Source organism: Chionomys nivalis, chromosome 15 (genome assembly GCF_950005125.1).
Source record: "Chionomys nivalis chromosome 15, mChiNiv1.1, whole genome shotgun sequence".
In the NCBI taxonomy this organism is placed as follows: domain Eukaryota; kingdom Metazoa; phylum Chordata; class Mammalia; order Rodentia; family Cricetidae; genus Chionomys; species Chionomys nivalis.
In genome coordinates this window covers 15,061,451-15,081,985 of record NC_080100.1, presented here as the reverse complement: position 1 = coordinate 15,081,985, position 20,535 = coordinate 15,061,451, and the positions used below count along the sequence as shown (strand labels likewise).

Here is a 20,535-nt window from a genome sequence, read left to right as displayed (position 1 = left end):
TACATGTCCAGATATACATGGTGACAATTTACATAGATAATTTTTGTTTGTTTACAAGGAAGTTTTAAACTTTGATCATCACAGGTCCTAAATGAAAGACATACATCTGATTATTATTCACTATTTGGCTAATGGCAAACCCTGCTAATGAGCATGTTTCAATTTTACATCTTGCTGACAGGGTCCTCTTACATTTAAGAATATGGTGTGTTGATGCATTATCATACAAACACCACACACAATGTATAAGCAAGATTTATGAAAACCTAGATTCAAATTATGCATATCAATAATGGATAAATAACTGATAGATTGATAATTGTAATAATTCTGTTGAGTCAAACTAATAGAAGGCATGACTCCCTGAATGGGAATTGAAGGAACTAACAGTTTTCACAATCCTGTGATGAATTTCCTCATTCACTATTTTATCTCTTTCTTGAGAAAATACTAATCTTTATATATAATATGATTTTGATAATGACATTTATTTTATAAGCAGCCTTCTGGAGATTTGTATATCTAAAGGCTTATTCTCTATTGAGCTTTATTTGTCTGTTATATACATATGATAATTGTTCTCCTAAATACTTTGTAATTATTTAACTCTTTACAGGAGTGCACTTTTTACATCTGTTTTATTAATTTTAATTTGTTTTACTCAATAGAGAATAGGTTCTTGTGGTGTAACCAATGATCATCTAGTTTCCATGTGGGAAACTCCATATACCTCACCTTTCCTGTAGTATCCATCACATAAGACTATAGTGTTCTCCAGTCCACAGCTAGGCTGGAGAAGTCTTCATAAATGTGAATAAATTTGCTCCCCAATATTTTTCAGGCAGATGAATATGATCATTCCAATTCCAAATCCAAAGCAGTTGAGATATCAAGATTGTAATGAAGTTTTCTAAATACACACTTAGCAAGATAGCCATGTATATAATTTTATGTTCTACATGCGTGAGTTACAGTAACGTTAGGATTAACTTTTTTTATAGAGACACAGTCAATAGAGCTGTAAATATTAAGGTTTCTTCATGCCTCCTTCACATGATGGACAGGTAGCGAAATTGTTTTGTTTGTAATGCCTCCCCAAGCTATTTTAACTTGTCACAATATACAAAGCTTGGCTACACCAAATGCATTAACTTATTTGTATTACTTCAGTGGAACAAAAGATTTCAGAAAGACACATTAATTTTATTCTTATTCGACAATGACATTGAAAAGACATTAGTATTTTTGCAGTTGCTCATACTTCTTTTCTCACCCTATTCTTGTTTCTTAATGGCACCGGAACTGTGCACTTGACATTCCTACTGACTTTTATTATATTATCTCATAATTACTGAATTCTTGATATTTAAATGACAAAATTACCAATTCTTGTAGAGAACTCAATTGTTTAAGCAAGTCCTTGCCACTGTATGTTGCACTAAGATGTATAATAGTGTATTAAATAGTGAAAATCAGAGAAATATTATCAGGAATGACGTATACATTATGGTTTAGATGATTTTAAAGGTCAGGCTTATATATTCAACACTAGCTTTCCTTGTTACCTCTTATTGCCATTAAGATGTACTATATTTTCAGAAATAATTGTCATTTTTTTAGGAAAATAATGCATATTTAAAAATCATGAACAATTAACAGAACCCATAATGCATTCGGACAAGTTTCTACCTTATACTGTACGGACCGTGGTGAAACAAAACAAACTTTCTAACTATTACGTATCAACAGTGATTGCCTGATGGTCCTGAAACATGTAAAGAAAGCGACAACTTCGGGACTGTATTGCTTTGTTCCACAACATAAAGGAATCAAACTCCCTGGTAGAGTGAGGACAGGAACATAAACCGGTCTCAGATCTGCCACACAGCCTCAGTATCAGGTCCAAGTCAGGTGCTGTCATGTTCTTTTTCCCTGAAGGTCCCACTCTGTCCAGTTCTATTCAGGAGTCTACGGAGGGATATTCAGCCCTTTCTCACTCATTCAAACCATTCTACAGTGAACGCTAACAGGGGAAAAGAGCAAGCAAGATACATTTAAAATGTAGGATTGCATTACTTTTCACAACTCAGAGATGTGTCAGAGGCACGCTGGGTTTTGTTTTGAGGGCGGGGAGATGACAGGAAAGGAATCCTGAGCCCCTATTGGCTCGCGACTAGCCACTGCAGCTGAGTCTCCTCACCACCACCCCTCCCGCCCAGAGAGCATTATTGATCTGAAGGGTAAATGTGGAGGGAGCTACAGAGAGGGTCCAAGCGTTTCTGAGAAAAGAAGCTGCCTCTTCCAGGAACAAAGTGGTGTCTGCTGGCTGCCTGGCCTGAGAACCTTCTGTGAGTTAAAAGGAACAAACATGAGCGTTCGTGGTTTGCAACAGTGATTTAGAAGAGGGAAGAGAGAGAGAGAGACAGAGGGAGAAGTCGCACCTTGGAGCAAGGCTGCTGTTGCTCCCGCTGCTGCCCTTTAGGTGGCTGTTCCTGCAGCTGCATCTGCTCTCAGCCATCAGGTAAGGCTTCTTTTTTTTAAAACAGAGGTTTGATTTTGAGTGTGTGATCGCTTCGGGGAACACACACAGCGACGCGTGCTTGGTTAATAAAGTGATGCCGAGCTAGTCTAAGCTAGAGAGTGGTGTTCACCCACATAGCATTCGAATCCGGAGCTGGAGAGTGGTTTTCCTTTAGGAAAGTTCTGCAAGTTCTAAGCAAGTCTGTAGATGGGAGAAGCTGCTTTCAAGTGGAGGGAGAGGGACGCGTTCACCACCGCTGAACCTCAGCTTGGCTAGGTTTTCAAGTGAAAGTAAGGGGGTTAGCCACGGAGGTTCAACTGGTTATTTTGTAAATGCTTTTAGTGTGGCTTTAAAGCAAAATGCTTTCGTTTCAAAACGGCAATTTCCTTCACTACTTCATTGACAAAAATTTTGAAACATTCCTATTTAAATTACAAGAGTGAAAATATTTAATATTTCAGTAGTGGACCTCTCACTGGATAGGCACCTGCCTTTCCTACCACAAAACTCATATGGGACAATTTCTACGACAGTTAAGGGTTGTATATTATGATCTGGAATTTTTTCAAGGGCAATAATTATTTGATACTAGTAAAAGATACAAGAATTACAAGAATGGGAAGGAGAGCATAGAAACTAAGCATTCTTCCAAGACGATTATTGACATTTTTATAAATATTACTTTAACACCATTGGTTCTTTTTCCCTTCTTGTATTGGGATCGTGGTGGCTTCAGAAACCTCTGTATTGGTGTCTGTCTCTTCCATGTACATTTCTCTGTACTCTCTGCCGAGGCAACTGACATACTTTTGGCTGATTCTGTAACCATTTCATGATTTCCAGTTTCTCATCAGGTATTTTAAAGCTCATTCACACACTTCTCAGCAGGAAAATCACTTTGCATATTTTGGGGGATTTACATGAAGTATATTCAGGCTGTATGTGCACAGTTTAAAATACCCTAGAGATGACATAACAGTGGAAATTCCAAAGAAGCATATGTATGATCTGATGAGGAATTGATGAAATAGTATTTGGACACAAGCCATCCATGAGCACTGAACCTTGATATCACAACATCATTTACTGCTACATCAGGCTATACAATACCTTTTTAACTTTTTGTTGGAATTGTTTGCAGAAAGGAATAGATTTATGCTGTAAATACCCCCCTTACATTCTCATGTAACATGCCTTCAGAATTGAAAGGCAGTTGAGTATTCTTTCCTGAAGCAGTTGATTGACACATTGTTTTGGAGTGCTCCAGTGCAGAACCATACTTAACTATTCCATTTAACTAACTGGCACAACCTGCTTACTCAGCAACAAGACAAGAAGGTTTTCTCCACCTGCTAGGGAAACTCTTGGAGTAAAAAGAGATTCATAATTAACTTGAAATCCCACTTTAGAATATCTATTCCTTCATCCACAATACTTCCTTCAAAATTTAACTTCAACCATTAACATGAAACTAAAGTCCTTACTTGGAGAAACGGAAGCATTTTTTTTTATGGTCTCTGCTGTGTTTTCTTAGTCCCCAGTTGCTATACTCTTAACTTCTACTGCAGTGTGCTGTTTTCAAGCAGTCAGAGGGGTTTGAAGCCAAGTGTTTTCTGACTGGAGCTCACTCCTTACAGTGACCTGTTTAGTGGTGTGATCATTTCACATAATCCCCAGAAAACCAAAGAGCTCCATTAGGAGGTGTGATTGTCATTCCTTCCACATGTGCTATGTTCTTGTTATGGCAAAAATAGTACTTACCTTTTCAGGAAAAGCATCCTGACTATTGGTAGAGTTGACAGACTTACTCCTGAATTTTAGGACACCATGCTTATCTACTTACATTGAGATTGTTTTTTATATTTGGGATTGTGGCAGGAGGAAATTCATAGAACAGTTTTTCATACAAGCAGAAAACAATCAATCTTATGGATTCAGGTCTGTTAGACTATATGTCACTCTTACCCCTTAAAATGCATTGTGAGGAACACCTAATCATGCTTGCTAATAAATTAAACCTGAAGATCTTCTGTTTACACTCTGTTTATTTTAATTTGAAGTATCACGTTCTTTTCACACCTATACAATCTAGATTTCATGCCATTAAATCTAAGGATATATTAGAGAGGTGCAGGGCAATGCTTCTGTTCAGAAGTGGGACATGTTTTCTTGTAAAACTGCTAAATCTAAAATCTTTAGTAATAAAATGACCTGTTAGTGCATCTTGTTACAAGTATCTTTATACTTCCAAAGGGAAATGTGGCTTAATAGGTCTCATGTAAGGTAAGACAGTATCGTGTCTATCTTTGAACAAATCATTGCCTTTAAAATGTGATTATATCACATATTATAAGTATCAGATAAATAGACAGCATTCAGTTAATAATATAGTGTCAATGATAATCCTATTTATAGTAAAACCTAAGCAGAAATAGTTCATCCATTCTTCTTAAAATATTGCCTTTTTAAATAAATGAAATAAATGTTGAAAATAAATTATTCAGTTATACATGAGTTGAAGTTTTATGGATTTTACCTGGGACATTCTTTTTATTAACTGATGATAAGTGATAATCCAGCATTTTATAGGGACATAACTGTTAAAAGCACTTTTGAGCTTTGATTTCAAGGCAAATGTGTTTTTCCTAAATTGCTATGCAAGAGGACTGATATATCACGACCACACTGCTAAGCAGAAATGTGTGTGAATATGTGTAATGCATGCTGTGTTAAGTAACGCCATGATTTCTCAGAGTTAAAATACAATGTACTAATTTGATGAGTACTATGGAATAAGTAAAATTTTATATTAAACTAAGCAAAAGCTGTACTCGATAAAAAAATTAAGTAAAAAAATAAGCTGTATGTGGTACGAATCTCCTCTTGTCATATCCTTTAAACGTGTTCTAATATCTCAATTATTTATTTAATATCATTTTATTATGACATTTAATAATTACATCCTATCATATCAAAACCAGAGAATATGCACATTATTCTATACATTTAGCTTTTTTCAGGTTTATAAACACTAATAATGTATAGTCTTTACAATGTAAGGGATAAATTAAATTGTTATTTTGCAGCAGTTATTTTCTCTGTCATTGAATTTTTGCAACCTTTATCTGTAAATATCTGTATGACTGCTTTATAAATGAATTCATATTGCCTTGAATATATCAACACATTATTACACCTTGCAAAGTCATTCTTATAATATATACTTTTCATGCAAGAATGTGTTAGAACTATATATCGTAAGAGATGAAGCTGAAGCCTGTGCATAGATACTCCTTGGTAAATGAGAGGGTTCATACCCCAGTGTCTAACTGAGATGCTCAAATGACTAAAATATGTATAATTTATTTTTCATTTCCATGTAAGTATCCCATTTTAGAAGAGAGGTTTTGAATTTAGACTCATCAGCAAAGGAGGGTGTTAGTTTTAAGAATATCTTATAACAACTTTAATGTATTATGAAATTAATGTGTCTAATAGTTCATGTTTTTTAAATATTATGATATATGAAAACATGTACTGTGTATAAAAATTAAAATCCTTATTTCTTTACTGCCTGATGACGTCCTGGAGATTGAACTAAGGCTTAAAACAATGTCATAATAATTAGTCTCTGGGCATTTGGGAGCAAACTGTTTAACTTCTTGATTATAAGCTTTTTGTACTAGTTAATGTGGTGTACAATTACATCATTGGCAACACTCATTAATGGAAATGTCCTCTTTAAAATTCAACTGCAGAAGCCTAGGCTACAGCTAACAATAAGACCCACCATATTAAATCATAAAAAATGTGTCAGGATTTATTAAATGCTGGACATTATTATCTCAATAGAGAAGAACCTTCCCTTAGGCTACATATATGCATATATAAATCTGGGCCACTGAGATGGCTTGGTGCCTAAAGACACCTGTCCTCAAATCTGGTGTCCTGAATTCAATCCTCAGGGTCATGTCATGGAGGAAAAGAACAACTCTTAAAAATTGTCCTCTGATGCACAAAATTCCACGTGCACATGCACACACACATCCATATACTAAATACATAAATGCAAAAAATTCATTTTTGTAAGAACTCAATAAATTAACATACTTACTTGCATTATGAAAGAATCGCTAATTGTGAAGAAGGCTTAGGTTTAAAAATGGGAGACTAGTAGTATTGAGTAAGACTTAGGAGACTGTTGCCAATTAAGAGTGCTTACTGCTCTTTCAGAGGGCTGAAGCACAGGTCCCCCACATCCACACTGAGAAATTCACATCCAGCTTCAGTAGTTCAAATGCCCACTTCTAGCATTTATGGACAATTCATTCACTCATGCACAAATCCACCTACACACACACACACACACACAAAAGAAAAATGAAATATACAAAAAGAATCAGAAGATGTCGATAGAGTCCAGAGTGGTGGTGATATTTTTTAATGGATATTTGGAGAAATGAAGAGATGAGGTATCATCTAAGAAATGTCTGTGAATGAAGATTAAAAATAGCAATATACAGATATTAAAAAGTGTAGGCATGGCTGTAGTATTTAAAAATCAAATACTGGATATTATCTGATAGTATAAAATTTACTTAATAATACCTTTATTTTTTGATGGAAATAACTGCAATATTTGGTTAACTCGGTTTTCCACACAAGACATACGTTTTAACAAATTATATAAGAGTATTAAGTGTTAAAAACAAATGGAATGTGCCAATAATATCAAAATGAAAAAATATCTTTACTTAGTTGTAAGTTTTAATTACTTCTGAGATAACTTGTAGTAGTGATATAAGTAGCAATAAAAGTGTAGTCACAGGCACTGTTATTTGCATTATAGTTTATCAGAGATCTTGCCTTAAATGGTGGGCCCATAGATTATAATGCAGCCCAAAATGTTTTGATGCCTAGTGATATAGCTATTATAGGTTTGTAGTTATCATAGGGATGTACTAGTTTGTGTGATTGTTGATGTAAACAATATAAGTATATTTCAGGTAGTATAAAATAATATATTTTGTACATAATATTTGAAATGATTAATATTTGCTACTGGATTATACTTTTAATAAATATTTTGTACAATTGTTGTTTTGCTTTGGAAAATTTACTTTGAAGGCCATGTTGTGGTGTGCTGGCATCAATCTCCTGTAATTTATTTTCATTGCATCTTGATTTCATCGAAAGTGCCAGTCCAATGTTCACTTGACCTACACTATCTAATTTTTGTGATATATTTAACAGCATTTGTACAATGGTGACATTCTTTAAAGGTTCATTTCCCAGAATGCATCGATATCCTTAAACATGTCTATATATCTACAATGAAACATTCTTCTGCAACTTTATGAAACAGTATTTCCATAAAGCCTTGTCATTCCTGCAATGGTGTCATTCCTGCTGGTGGGTTTTAAACTAAGGTTTAACTCAGATCCCTCCCTTCCTTAATTACCGGCTATAGGATATGAAGTAGAGAGAGGAGTATAAGCTTTTGGTATGGCTCTAAGCTATATGTTAGTTAAGAAAAAAGGAGAAGGCTGGGATAAATATTTGAAATCAGCAATCACTTCCAAGGGAGAAATTTATTTTTCATAATCAGATTCCAGCATTTGTGCTAACTGAGAAGATATTCAGTATTAGGTAAATCCTGATAGAATGAATCCCTGTACTGTAGCTGTTATGTGTTCTAGTGTGCATATTAGGTATAGTTAAGCAGTAGAGTGAAATGTTAACAGGGGTGTTATTCGGATATTTCTTCTTTAATACATTCAGTATTCTAAACTGTCATTTAGCAAGTACTGTGCATTCTTATTGTGTGTAATAAAAAGAGGTAGTAAAATAGGGATAAGGCTCACTAACGGTATGTGACCTGTTTCAGCCTACGAGTTATCTACACCAAAGCAGGAACACTGTAGAGCAGGCAGGTGTAATTTTCTGGAACCACAAAGACCTGATACCACAAAACACAGGATGGAATCCTAGAAACACTGGCCTGTTTAAAGTATATAGATACATTTAAGTGCTAAATTATTGAGAATAAAATTCAGAAGCATCAAAATGAAACACCACACAGTTGTGACACTTGAATAATCGTAATCAAAAACACTTTCTTGTTCTCCCTCCTTCTGCTCCTCATTTGGACCTTAAGAGCTCAGTCCGTTGCTCCAATTTGGGTCTCTGTCTCTATCTCGATCCATCGCCAGATGAAGGTTCTAAGGTGATATGCAAGATATTCATCAGTATGGCTATAGGATAGGGTCATTTCAGGTTCCCTCTCCTCAGTTGCCCAAGGTACTAGCTGGGGACATCTCCCTGGACACCTGCGAGCCCCTCTAGAGTCAAGTCTCTTGCCAACCCTAAGATGGCTCCACATGAACTGGCTTTATGGGAGCCTAGCCTGTTTGGATGCTCACCATCCTGGACCTAGATAGAAGTGGGAGGACCTTGGACTTCCTGCAGGGCAGGGAATTTGGACTGCTCTTCAGTATCGAGAGGGAGGGGGAGAGGAGTGGGGGGAGGGGAAGAGGAGTGGGGAGAGGGGGAGGAGTGGGGAGGGGGGAGAGGAGTGGGGTAGGAGGCGATATATGGGAGGAGGGGGAGGGAAATGGGAAACGGGGAGGAGGCAGAATCTTAATTAAAAAAGAATAAAATAAAGAGAAAAAAATAAAATAAAACACTTTCTTATGGTTTTTTATTTTGTTACAATTTTTCCTCTGCAGTCTTCATTCTCTTTGGAAAAGTTTTTTTTTTTCTTCAGACTTCTAGTTACTATTTCCTAAGATATCATGGGACTGAGAGAATTTCTTAGACCATCTATATAGCGACTCAAGAGAGACACAAACCTTTGCAATATACTATTTCTGTGTTGTTTTCCAAACTGTCTTGATTTCCATTTTTATTTACAAATCAGACTAACATCATATAAGGCACAATCCATAGTTCCATTTGACTATTGATAGTCATTTCAAGAACTATTTGTTCAACACCAATTCCTGATTTCTACTTTGTCCTTGTCATAGCTTTATTAGACTACCCTTCTTTGTAATCATGTTCATCTTGGTGAATTACACAAAGTATTCATCAGAATTTCATAGCTCTCACAAAATGCTGGAAACAAACAACTTTAGGAAGTTATTTTGGCTCGTGGTTTTGAGATTGCAGTCTGTGGTCATCTACTCCTGGTGTTTTTGAGTTCCTGGAGGTTAATACATCATGGCATGCAATAAATGGAAGAGCAAACATATCACTCTACAATGCCCAGCAAGCAGAGAGGAAGAGAGCGCAGTGACAATATCACTTTCGAGCACATGTTCCAGTAACATGTCCTCTAATGGCCCTACAAACTGAAGGCTTTCTCCTCTCCCAGTAGTTTTATGGTGCGGAAACCAAGCCTTTGACATGCTGCCTTTGAAAAACATTTATAACTCAAAATATAATGCAGAGCTAGAGCTAGTCCCAATAGCTTGGGACTTTATGATCATGTCTGAGACTTTCCTGGTCTCCACTTATTCAACTATATATTAGCATTGATAGTTTCATAGTAGCCAAGTTTGGAATAGATATACCTTCAAGTCGATTAATTCTTGTGGCCCAAATCGACAGTCATCTTTGTCTTAGTCACATTTATTGTAGATCTAGATTGTACAATTACAAACAAATTGTTCCTTAAGTTAATACTTTTGTAATTCATCCTCCCTCTACCATAACTTGTAGTATAGTGTCCAGGTGTACAACCATCTAGATCATCTTGAAAGAATTACCCTTGCCTGAGAATCCAAGACTAGCCCAACCTCTCTTTTTTGTATTAGCCAAGCTCTTCTTTATAAAAAAGACCTCATTCTCATTGAGCCTAATACTTTATTTTAAGTAAAATTGGTTTGTCGTAATTTCTGTGTGTTATTTTTAAGCATTGCCTGTAAATTATACTGGCTTTCCAAGGAGAATCATTACCTTTATCCATCTCTAATGTATTTTAATTGGAATAGAAGAATATTAATTATTTAACTGGATTATGTCATTACATTATAGATAATCTAATTTAAAATATGTTAAACTAATAATTTTTGTAAATCTATATGTTCAATGCTATCCATAAGCAATGTTACCTTCCTATAATTCTAGACATGAACAGGAAGGCACAACTTCCATTCCTCCATGCCATCACAAGAGTAAATGACCAATGCTCTTCACTGTACTGTGTGACTGATGTATAATGACTAGCAAGTTAGCGATTTTATAAAAAAGATAAAAATAATGTAAAATAATGATAGGTTTGTTGAGATGCAATACCACTGTAGGATAGAAAACTTCTCTACTTTGTTAGGAAATAAAAAGCAAGTTCTGTGAGAGGAGTTCTTCACAATAGCATCTGGTACCGGAAAGACCTCAAAAAGTTTAGTGAATGAGTATTGAATGAATAAATATGAGCACATAAATTTACCTAAACAAATACATATATATATATATATATAAACTTGTGTGAAAAATTCAGATAGCATGCAAAAAACTTTAGAGAAAAGAATGAAGTATGCAATTTTGATAAAGATACTTTTATGAATATAATTTGTCCTACAAATACATTCATAATTTACAACATATGTGTGTATTTGTGTTGGTTACAGAAGCTATCTCCTCATATTAATATTTGAAATAAATACAAGTTGAGTGCTAGACAAAAAGCATTTGAAAATTCAAGACAGAATATGAAATGGTATATGGAGGCTTACAAAGGTTTTCCTAATTGAATGCAAGATTCAGTTTTGTTATCTGAAGAGCACAGAGGAGAATCTGCATTAACACCTGGACTTGAGTCTGCATACAGTCCAGAGCACCTAAAGAAGCAATTAAATGGTTTAATCTTAAAGTCTTCCCGAGTTCACTTCAGTAACTCTCTTTAGAGGGAATTGCTAATTCTTCCTGAATTACTACTGTTTCAAACTGTACTGCCTTAATTTGAGCAGTATTCAGAACTCCATTCTCTCTAATGGAGTTAATTGCATTATGAAAGTCAGCTTCGAGTGGAAACTTAATTCTTCCTGTGAAGTATCTCTTGACACAGTCCTCTCTCTTCAACTTGACACTTTTACCCATTTATGCAGATAATGTAGCAACGAGTCTCCCTGACTCACAACAGCTCCCAAGGAATATTATTCCACAAATCAAAGCATGGTAGCTATCTGCAGCTGCCTTCAATTTTGTACATGCTCAGGCAGTCTGCTCTAATAGACTCTTAAGTCCTTGGAACATTAGCAGATCTCTGAGCTTTTAAACAGGCAGTGACCTATTCATTTAGAGGGCCGCTTCAGTGAAGCTCGAGCTCACTTAGGTTAATGACGGATCATGGAGCTGTTTGATTTGCAGTGAGCTAAGTTGCCCATTATCCCTAACATTCATGTGGGTCATGTCGCCACTTCCAAATAATGTTGAGCTTCCTTTCTTGTTCTTTAGATTTGCAAGTTACTGTAGAAAACCTTACTGCAGAAGTTCTGGAGGCTTTAAACGCAGTCAGCGCAGATGAATGACTGAATTTGCCCACAGTAGGGAACTCAGCTACATCTATTTCTTGTGAGAACAGCAATTGGTTATTCAGATTTCATGCCAGCTTCATCATTATCGGGAAGATAGACGTTTTCTCTTTTTATCCATGCCTGTTGTATTTGGTTCCTTTCAAACTACTTTTTGTTTTCCTTCTTTTTATTGAGAAAAGAATAGGGAATATATGACTGGTTTCTTCAGTATTAAAACTTCGAGAAGAAGTCACAATTGCACACTTATACCACTATTGTTTTGCTATGAATGTATACTTAAACACAAATATACATAGACCCCCCATACAAGAATGGCTTCATAAAAAGTCTATCCATAGTGTGTTAAAATGTTATATTACTCATAAATATATCAGCAAACACCCAAATTGACTCTCTTGACAACATGGTAATTGCTTATTTTACAACTCTAATTTCCCTATAATTCTGTGCCATCTCTTTCGAGGCATACATCAATGTTAAGAAGTTTGAAAATTGAGAGGAATACACTGGAAAAAACACACTCTACATGATTTCCAAAGCCTTTTTTAACATCTTCGCCTTTCAGCATTATCTCGACTGTGTACATGTCTATGCACACATCTAAACAGGCACGTACACACAAAAGAAGATCATCCTCTTTGCTGTAATCTCTAAAGCTAGCTAAGTGTTTTTCATAGAAGAAAATAAATGCTGCTGGTATTAATCCTTCCTAAAAATGAAATACTTTCTCACTACACTGAAAGCTATGAAATATGAATGACAGTGGGAAAAAACTGCATTTATTCTCCCTCTGTGGTTTATAATAGAGATGGCAGCCATGGGGGAGGTGAGGAAGAGTGTGCTCATGTGTGCTTGATGCCAGCCTTAGTGTGGTGCAGAGGAAGAGAGTATTGTGCTGTATTCTGGTTCTGTTAGTGAATTAATTTAAAGATGGTCCATTAGTTCATGTCACTACAGAAAACTGGTAAGTTATAAGTATTTTTACAAATTTCAATTGGAGAGAAACATCTAAATGTTTTGGATTCACAGAAAACTACAATGAAAAATTATTGCATTTTGCTTTCTAATCACAGAGCTGTGATTAATAACCCTAACAAAGAGCCAAGATATTATCATTATTGGTTACTTAACCAATTCTTTTTAAAAAGTGGATACACTCTTTCACTCTCTCTTGCCAAGAAAATTTTCAACCTTTATAAACACAGGAAGATAATTTTAGAATAAAATGTTAGATCTAAAATTATCTTTAAAAAATAGGACCTTCCTCACAAAACGCACTGTCTTTTGCCTGATAAAAATTAGGTAGAAGCATTCAAAACTGAATTGTGGCTTTACCAGTGAATTTAGATTCGTTAATTAAAATATATTTAGAAAATTGTACTGTGTGAATTCAGCATAAGAGAAAGCAATTGGTTTTGGTGACTAATTACAAAAATGACAAACTCAGAGTCTGTAGCTTTGGTTATTGTACAACGTGCCGCATAGTACTGAGAGTTACCATGCATTATTCTTGACTAACAAGAAGTATAATGTCTGTATGTCTCACCTGCCCCAGATCGCCAGTCTTAACACCATCTGGACTTTGGCTATTGATTGTTCTAACTGTAGGATGAGTGGTATTGCAGGATGTTATCATGCGCCATATCTTTCCGTGGCAAACATTTGGAGGAACACAGAGCCCCCTTCATGGGCTGTAAAGTTCCTTTTGTATTCGTGGTCAGAATCATGGAACATTCATTTTCCTTGTGTTGCATGCATTTTGTTGTTATTGTTGTTGTTGTTTAATTGTGTATATGCAGGTATAGATTATCCCTGAATGATAATGACTTGCTTTACAATTTCTCCTCTTTAGGATGGTATGAAGCTATATGCCTTCAGCCAGCTCTTAGTATTTCAACCTCTCTTTTAGCAAGGGTATGTTGCATTTACTCTAGTAATGCTGGCTTCTCAATGGCAAATCATGGATTGCAGATGGAGGCTGTGTGGAGGAGACATACAACTCTACAGTGTCATGTGCTGGGTTCAATGCATTAGGTGTATTGTTTCCATTTATACTTATGGTATTAGCAACTATGAATGGGTTTTCCAGAGTAAATCCCTTGGAAAATACAGGAGCATCTGTGATAAATTTACCAATCTACATTTTAAAATACTTTTGAGATTACTTATTTAACATTATCCATTTCAAGTCACATGTTTACATTTTAGGCGAAGCCATCTGGAGGTGAAGTCTAATCCAAGAAGTGACTAATAAGAGCTTGATTTAGGCTTCCGTACAGTTCCAGTTCCTTAGATGATATTTTTAGGACTTTTCCCTCAAATATAACTTGTTCAGGCGTTTCAGTTCTTGTCATCTGATGTATTTTTGTTGGATATATAATTATTTATAATTTAAGCACATTTTCAGGCTTTATTGTATATGAAATGCAACTTCTTAATATAAAATCGAGTGAATTACATGTGAATGTGTCAAAATATTCATCTGTGTTCATATTCAGCTGCCCTCTCTCTCCCAGGGACAACTGTTCACACGAGCAGCCCATAACTGAACCACCATACAGTCTTTTCCATATTCTTCTCATATTATTGGAGCAGATCCTGTTTTCCTCTGTCTACACCCACGTCCATAGTGATCTCACCCAAGTTCGTAATTTTAGACACCATATGCCAAAAACTCAAAAATATACATACCCTAGCTCAGATTTACCGAAAATAAGTCTGTACCCGTGTGCTTTTCTTGGTATCTAAATCACATTTCTGATAAACATCTCAAATCCACATGTCCAGAATGAATTCATGGACTTCATGCACAAACATTTGCTGTGCTCAGATTTCACTATTCAACAAGACCATCTTTTCATCCGGTTAATCAAGCTGAAATATTCCAATGGAACTCACTTACACCAATATACCCAGAAATCCCCTAACCCCTGTATCCAAAGTATGTGTATACTTCCACTAAGCCCCAGTAGTTTTCTACTCTTGCCTCCAAAAACTATGGATAATTAGCAAAAAACTGAATTATCACTTCTATCCCTTAGTGATCAACTTAAGGAGCAACTTTAGCCACTTAAAATACGCCCCAATAAGGGATTGAGCTGTAGGTCAGTGGTAGAGTACATGCTCCAAGATTTAGGGTCAATATCTGGTACTGTCAAAAGATTACATTTCTTTGAGTAATTTTTGTTGTTGTTGTTTGAGGCAAATGAAGGCTTTCCATTCAGATCAGCAGGTATGTCAGAAGTCTCTAGGATATGTACTTCATTTTATTTCTTTTCTTTTTTATATTTTGTAATTAATATCATCACTTTCCCTCTCCCTTACCTGACTCCAGCCCTTCTCATGGACTTCCCACTTTTTCAAATCCATGTCCTCTATTTATTTAATTATTGTTCAAGATATGTATATGTGTGTGTACTCATGTATGTACATATTCCTAATTATATACAAATACAATAGTTCATAAAGTATACTTGTATGTATTTGGTACCAGGACTGAACACTTGGTACTGAATAACTATTTGGGGGGCTTTACCCAGGGGAAGTCTATTTCTCTTGCTCTCTTCATTCCATATTGACTGTAGCCCTTGATCTCAAGTTCTGTCCCCATAATATTTTCTCCTTCTCTAGTACCACTTCTATCTGTGGCATCACAGTTCAGGAATTTTTTTTTAAGGTAGCCATATTGCTTATATAGCTTCTTATTCAGGGTCATTTTATGTTTACTTAAAAAAGCATACACTTTATAATTATTTGTTCATATTAATATAAATAAAGATTGAGAAATAGCTTTGGAGTTAAGAATGCTTGCTCCTCTTTTAGAATACTGTAGATCAGTTCTGGCACCTACTGCAGGTGTCTTCCATCTGAGTATAATTCCTGCCCCATGAGATCTAGGCTCTTTTCTGGCTACCATGGGCACCCGTGAGCATATGTGCACCACGCACACTCACACACACTCACACACACACACACTCACACATGCACTCACAGACAGAAAAAAATCACAGAGTACTTGTTTAGAAAGTCTAGTAGAATTTTAGAACTTAAAGAGATGAACAATGGCAGTACTAAGTATTTATATATAGTGTGCTCCTTTCACAGCATGTTGGCTTCAATTGGACCTGAGTAATTACAATCTGAGTTATAACATATTTATGCATTTATTTGCCCAGTCATACTAGAAATTAAGCAGTATAATTAAGAGACTCCATTTATTAGAAAAAGACAAGACCCAACATCAACACCAAAATTTGACAGCTTCTTGAAATGCAATAACTAATGGTTTCTAGTTTTCACATACATGTGCACACATATCTGTATATACTTTATCACCCACACCATACATACACATGTGTGAACACCAAAAATCATTCATTAAAAAATAACACCAATGAAAAACATTCCTTTAAATTGTAACTATTTAAAACATGTAAACTATATGTTGAAAGGATAATGTATTGCATTTTTGTAAATGCTACCTTCACAGCTTTGTCAAAATGTATTGCTATTAGTGTTTCATTGTTAATATATTACGCAGTGAATCACCTTTTTAAGGAAACTTCAGTCATAGTATCCAGATTCACTTTACTTCTGTGAGTATAATTTTAGGTTGATATATGCAAATGACGTGAGCTGTGAGGTGGAGCTTGGCAAGTGAGAGGGTAGATGTTGAAGACAGAAGAGTGAAACAGAACTAGCTACTTAACTTGCTGTCTCAAGGGCCAGTGACAAGGAGCAAAGATGGTAAGGCTTTCTAGGAATGCAAGCATGTACAGTCATGTGTGGGAGCAAGGCCAGCTACTCATGCTGAATTTTTCAAGAAGCCATTACTCTACTGAGCAACAGTCTCTGTCTAGGTGTATATATATCATCAGAATATAAAGTGGAGCAGACACTGCACATGGAATATAAGCATGAAACATGTCCGTCTCTCCACTTCTACTATTGTCCATCAAACATCACTTGGCAATGATCTTGGAAAAGAATTTTGCTCCTACACTTTTGGATGAAAACACACATGCATTCATTCATGCAAACACACACAAATACACACAGACACACACACACATACACACTGTGGCTACTTCTCATGACCATTAATTTTCATAAAAGAAAAACAAAAAACAAAACAAACAAACAAAAATATATGTGCAACATGTTCTCAGCTTGATAATATTGACAATCCACAACCAAGAGGTCTGGTTCTTATAGTAGCACTCAAACACATCTTTTCAGTCTGCTTAACTTCTACATATACGATGTAGTCATATTGAGCTTACACCTACCATGATATTTCTATGATTTTACAAATATGTAGTTTCAGCCGGGCGGTGGTGGCGCACGCCTTTAATCCCAGCACTCGGGAGGCAGAGGCAGGCGGATCTCTGTGAGTTTGAGGCCAGCCTGGTCTACAAGAGCTAGTTCCAGGACAGGAACCAAAAAGCTACAGAGAAACCCTGTCTCGAAAATCAAAAAAAAAAAAAAATGTAGTTTCAACTTGCATCAAAGACTTTTTAACATCTAATAGGTTATTATATTTAATTCTGTTTGGTCATATAATCTGGTAAAACCCATCAATATAAAAATCCATCTCTAATAAATAGTAAGATGATTTATTCGGGTGTTTTTTTGAAATAGGTGCTTTTTCAATCCTATCATAATAGCAGAGTTTATGTATTTAAAATATCAAACACATATTGATATATGAGCAGTAGGAATACATTTATCTGGTATATGACAATAGTTTGAACTAGTATTATGCTTTAATTTGATTTTTATTATACAAAATCAGTCACTATTTATAAAATTTGAGGACTTGTGACTATATTTTGCATTTAGACCTTCTTTTAGCAATGTTATTTATGCTTTAACATACACCAAACACTGTTGTAGCACTATACTTGCAATTATGGAAAGAGTCAACATTGTGTCTGGACAGAGTTTTGTTATTATAATAAATTTTAATTATTAAGCCTTATATTACATTAAATTATAGTTGGACTAGAGCTAACAAATTCAAGTAATAACTTTAAGTAAACTGATAGGGCCAATAGCTCTGGATTAGCCTAGTTTTCAGGTTCTCATTGCCTTACTGGAGAGTTACACTGCTTGTGACTTGGGGTTACCTTTTTGGTTACCTCATTAGCTTCATACTTACCCTGAGTTTTCAGAACTCTCTACAATAGCTTTGTAGTGCTTTTATATGGAAGAAAACGGTTTACTATTTCTTTGAATAATGTGCCAAACACAGAATTTTATTATTGAAAGTATTTGCATATCAAAGTAGAATGTCCATTTATATCAAAACCATCCCCTATATATAAATGAATCTGGGGTTATAAGAAGCTTTGTTAATTTTCTCTGTGCCACTTTTATTCTCTTTTTAGAGTAGGTATCTATTTCTAAGCCAATTCTTTTAAAAGGCATTTTATCTTTCTAATACATGAGGATCATGACATGCATCTCTTATACATGCACTGGTGGTCCTGGATACTAACCCATCCACCCTTGCTCGGTAAAAGAGGAAATACAATGGGTAATGTTTTAAGTCAGTTGAACTTTATCACATTACTGAGACAAAAACACCATGACCAAGGAAACTATAAAAATTAAAAGGTCTTACAGTTTCAGAAGATTAGAGTCCACGGCCATTATTGCAGGGTATATCATGGAGACAGGGAGGTTTGCATACATTTTGCTGGAGTAGTACCTGAGAGCTCACATCTGATTCAAAGCACAAGGTAACCAAAGGAATGTTGAGAGAGCTGAAGATAGTGTGAGTCTCCCCAGTGACACCCACACCACCAACAAGGCCATAACTCCTAATTCTCCCAAAAGAGTTCAACCAGCTAGGGACTAAATATTCAAATATATTAGCCAATAAAATGGCCCTCCAGAAAGCCATACTCATTCAAACTTTATACACTGCAGCCTCTGGTTCAGTGTTCTAAGTTAAACTTGATTCGCAGCCAAACAACGTTCATGTAATTAAAGTTCATTTATGACTTCTGAATTTGAGTTTTCATTTCAGTAGTCATGTGGATCAGAAAAAGTGGGAGGAATAATAAGAATATCATTAACAGCAAGTTTCTGAAGCTTTGTCCAGATTCACAGTTGGTTTTGTGCAAGGGAGAATACTGGCTAGTGTTTCTGTCAGCTTAACACAGACTAGAGTCATAAGACCTAATGTAATGTATTTGCTTCATTAATGATCAATGGAGGAGGAACCAGACCTTTGTGGGCAGTGCCAGCCCTTGGCTAGTTGTCCTGGGTTGTATAAGACAGACTTAGTAGCTATTGGGAGAAGGGCAGCAAACAGGTTACACAGTTAAAATGATCCTCCATGCCATCAGAATCAGCTCCTACCTCCAGATTCCAGCTCTGTGAGGCCCTGGCTCAGTTTTTTCAGAGATGTAAAGTGAAACAATAAGACAAATAAACCCCTTTCTCCCAAACTTGCTTTTGGTATTAGTGTTCTATTGCAGCAATAGAAACTGTAACTGTGACAGTGGGAAATAATTATAGTGAAAGAATTTAGGTTAATGGTTTGTTAGTGGAGTAGCTGATACTAAACCAAAATACTTTCAACTCTGGGTTGGTAGAAACAAAACAATGCCATGGAAAACCATGCTGACCCCAGAGAGATATTAAAGTCACAGAAGAATCAGGAACCATCACATTTCCTTGATAACATATCTATTTCTCTTTGTCTAACATCAGTTGAGCAATATGCATGTATTTGTTTTCATGCCAACATGAGGAAGTGGATGATTAGCTATTAAAGAACAATGTACTTTATACTACTTTCTCATCTGTAATTTTTTCAAGTAGAACATAGAAGTTTATTGTAGTTTATAAGTCTATTACTCATTTGGTTTATTTTTCAGTTATTGTGACTGTTTTCCAAATTAAGAAGCCATAGAAACATAAGCATTCTGCACCCAAAGAAGACAAATCTCTATATAATGTGTGCAAAAAAAAATTTCATAAGAAAATAGAAATAATGGTACTGACATAATAGAATTCACATCAAGTATGCTGAAACTTTTCATGTTAATACAAGGCTAGTAAATTATTTCAAGAGAAATCTGCATAGTCTGTTCTCAATATCATATATTGTAAAATAGCAACACAAATTCTTAAGTGTGTTATAGGACCCTAAATGTGTTTTAATTTTTCTAAAATACAATTTAATTCTTTTCCTCTAACATGCCATTTAACCTTATACTTATCTCCTCAAATGCCCTTTGTCTTCTCCTCTTTTTTGTAATCCTGTCTTTTACTCATACACACACACATGCACACACATACATGTTCATACACACACTTGTGAGCACACACATACCTTTCTCCTTCCCTCTCACATCCCCTCACTCTTCCTTCTCCCCTCCACTCTCCTTTATATCCTTCATTTGTCTCTCCCTCCTCTCTACTTTCATCTTCCTTTTGTTCCCCCTTCTCTGTTCTTTGCTTTCT

At 35.6% G+C, this 20,535-nt stretch overlaps 1 protein-coding gene across 1 annotated transcript in view; it reads left to right on the top strand.

The window, feature by feature from the left end:
- The first annotated feature begins 2,288 nt into the window (after window positions 1-2,288).
- Cdh12 (cadherin 12) overlaps window positions 2,289-20,535 on the top strand; it is a 771,364-nt gene continuing 753,117 nt past the window's right edge. Inside the window, exon 1 of the mRNA XM_057789913.1 lies at window positions 2,289-2,521. The gene's annotated coding sequence lies outside the window, so the exon portion shown is untranslated. The remainder of the gene's footprint in view (window positions 2,522-20,535) is intronic.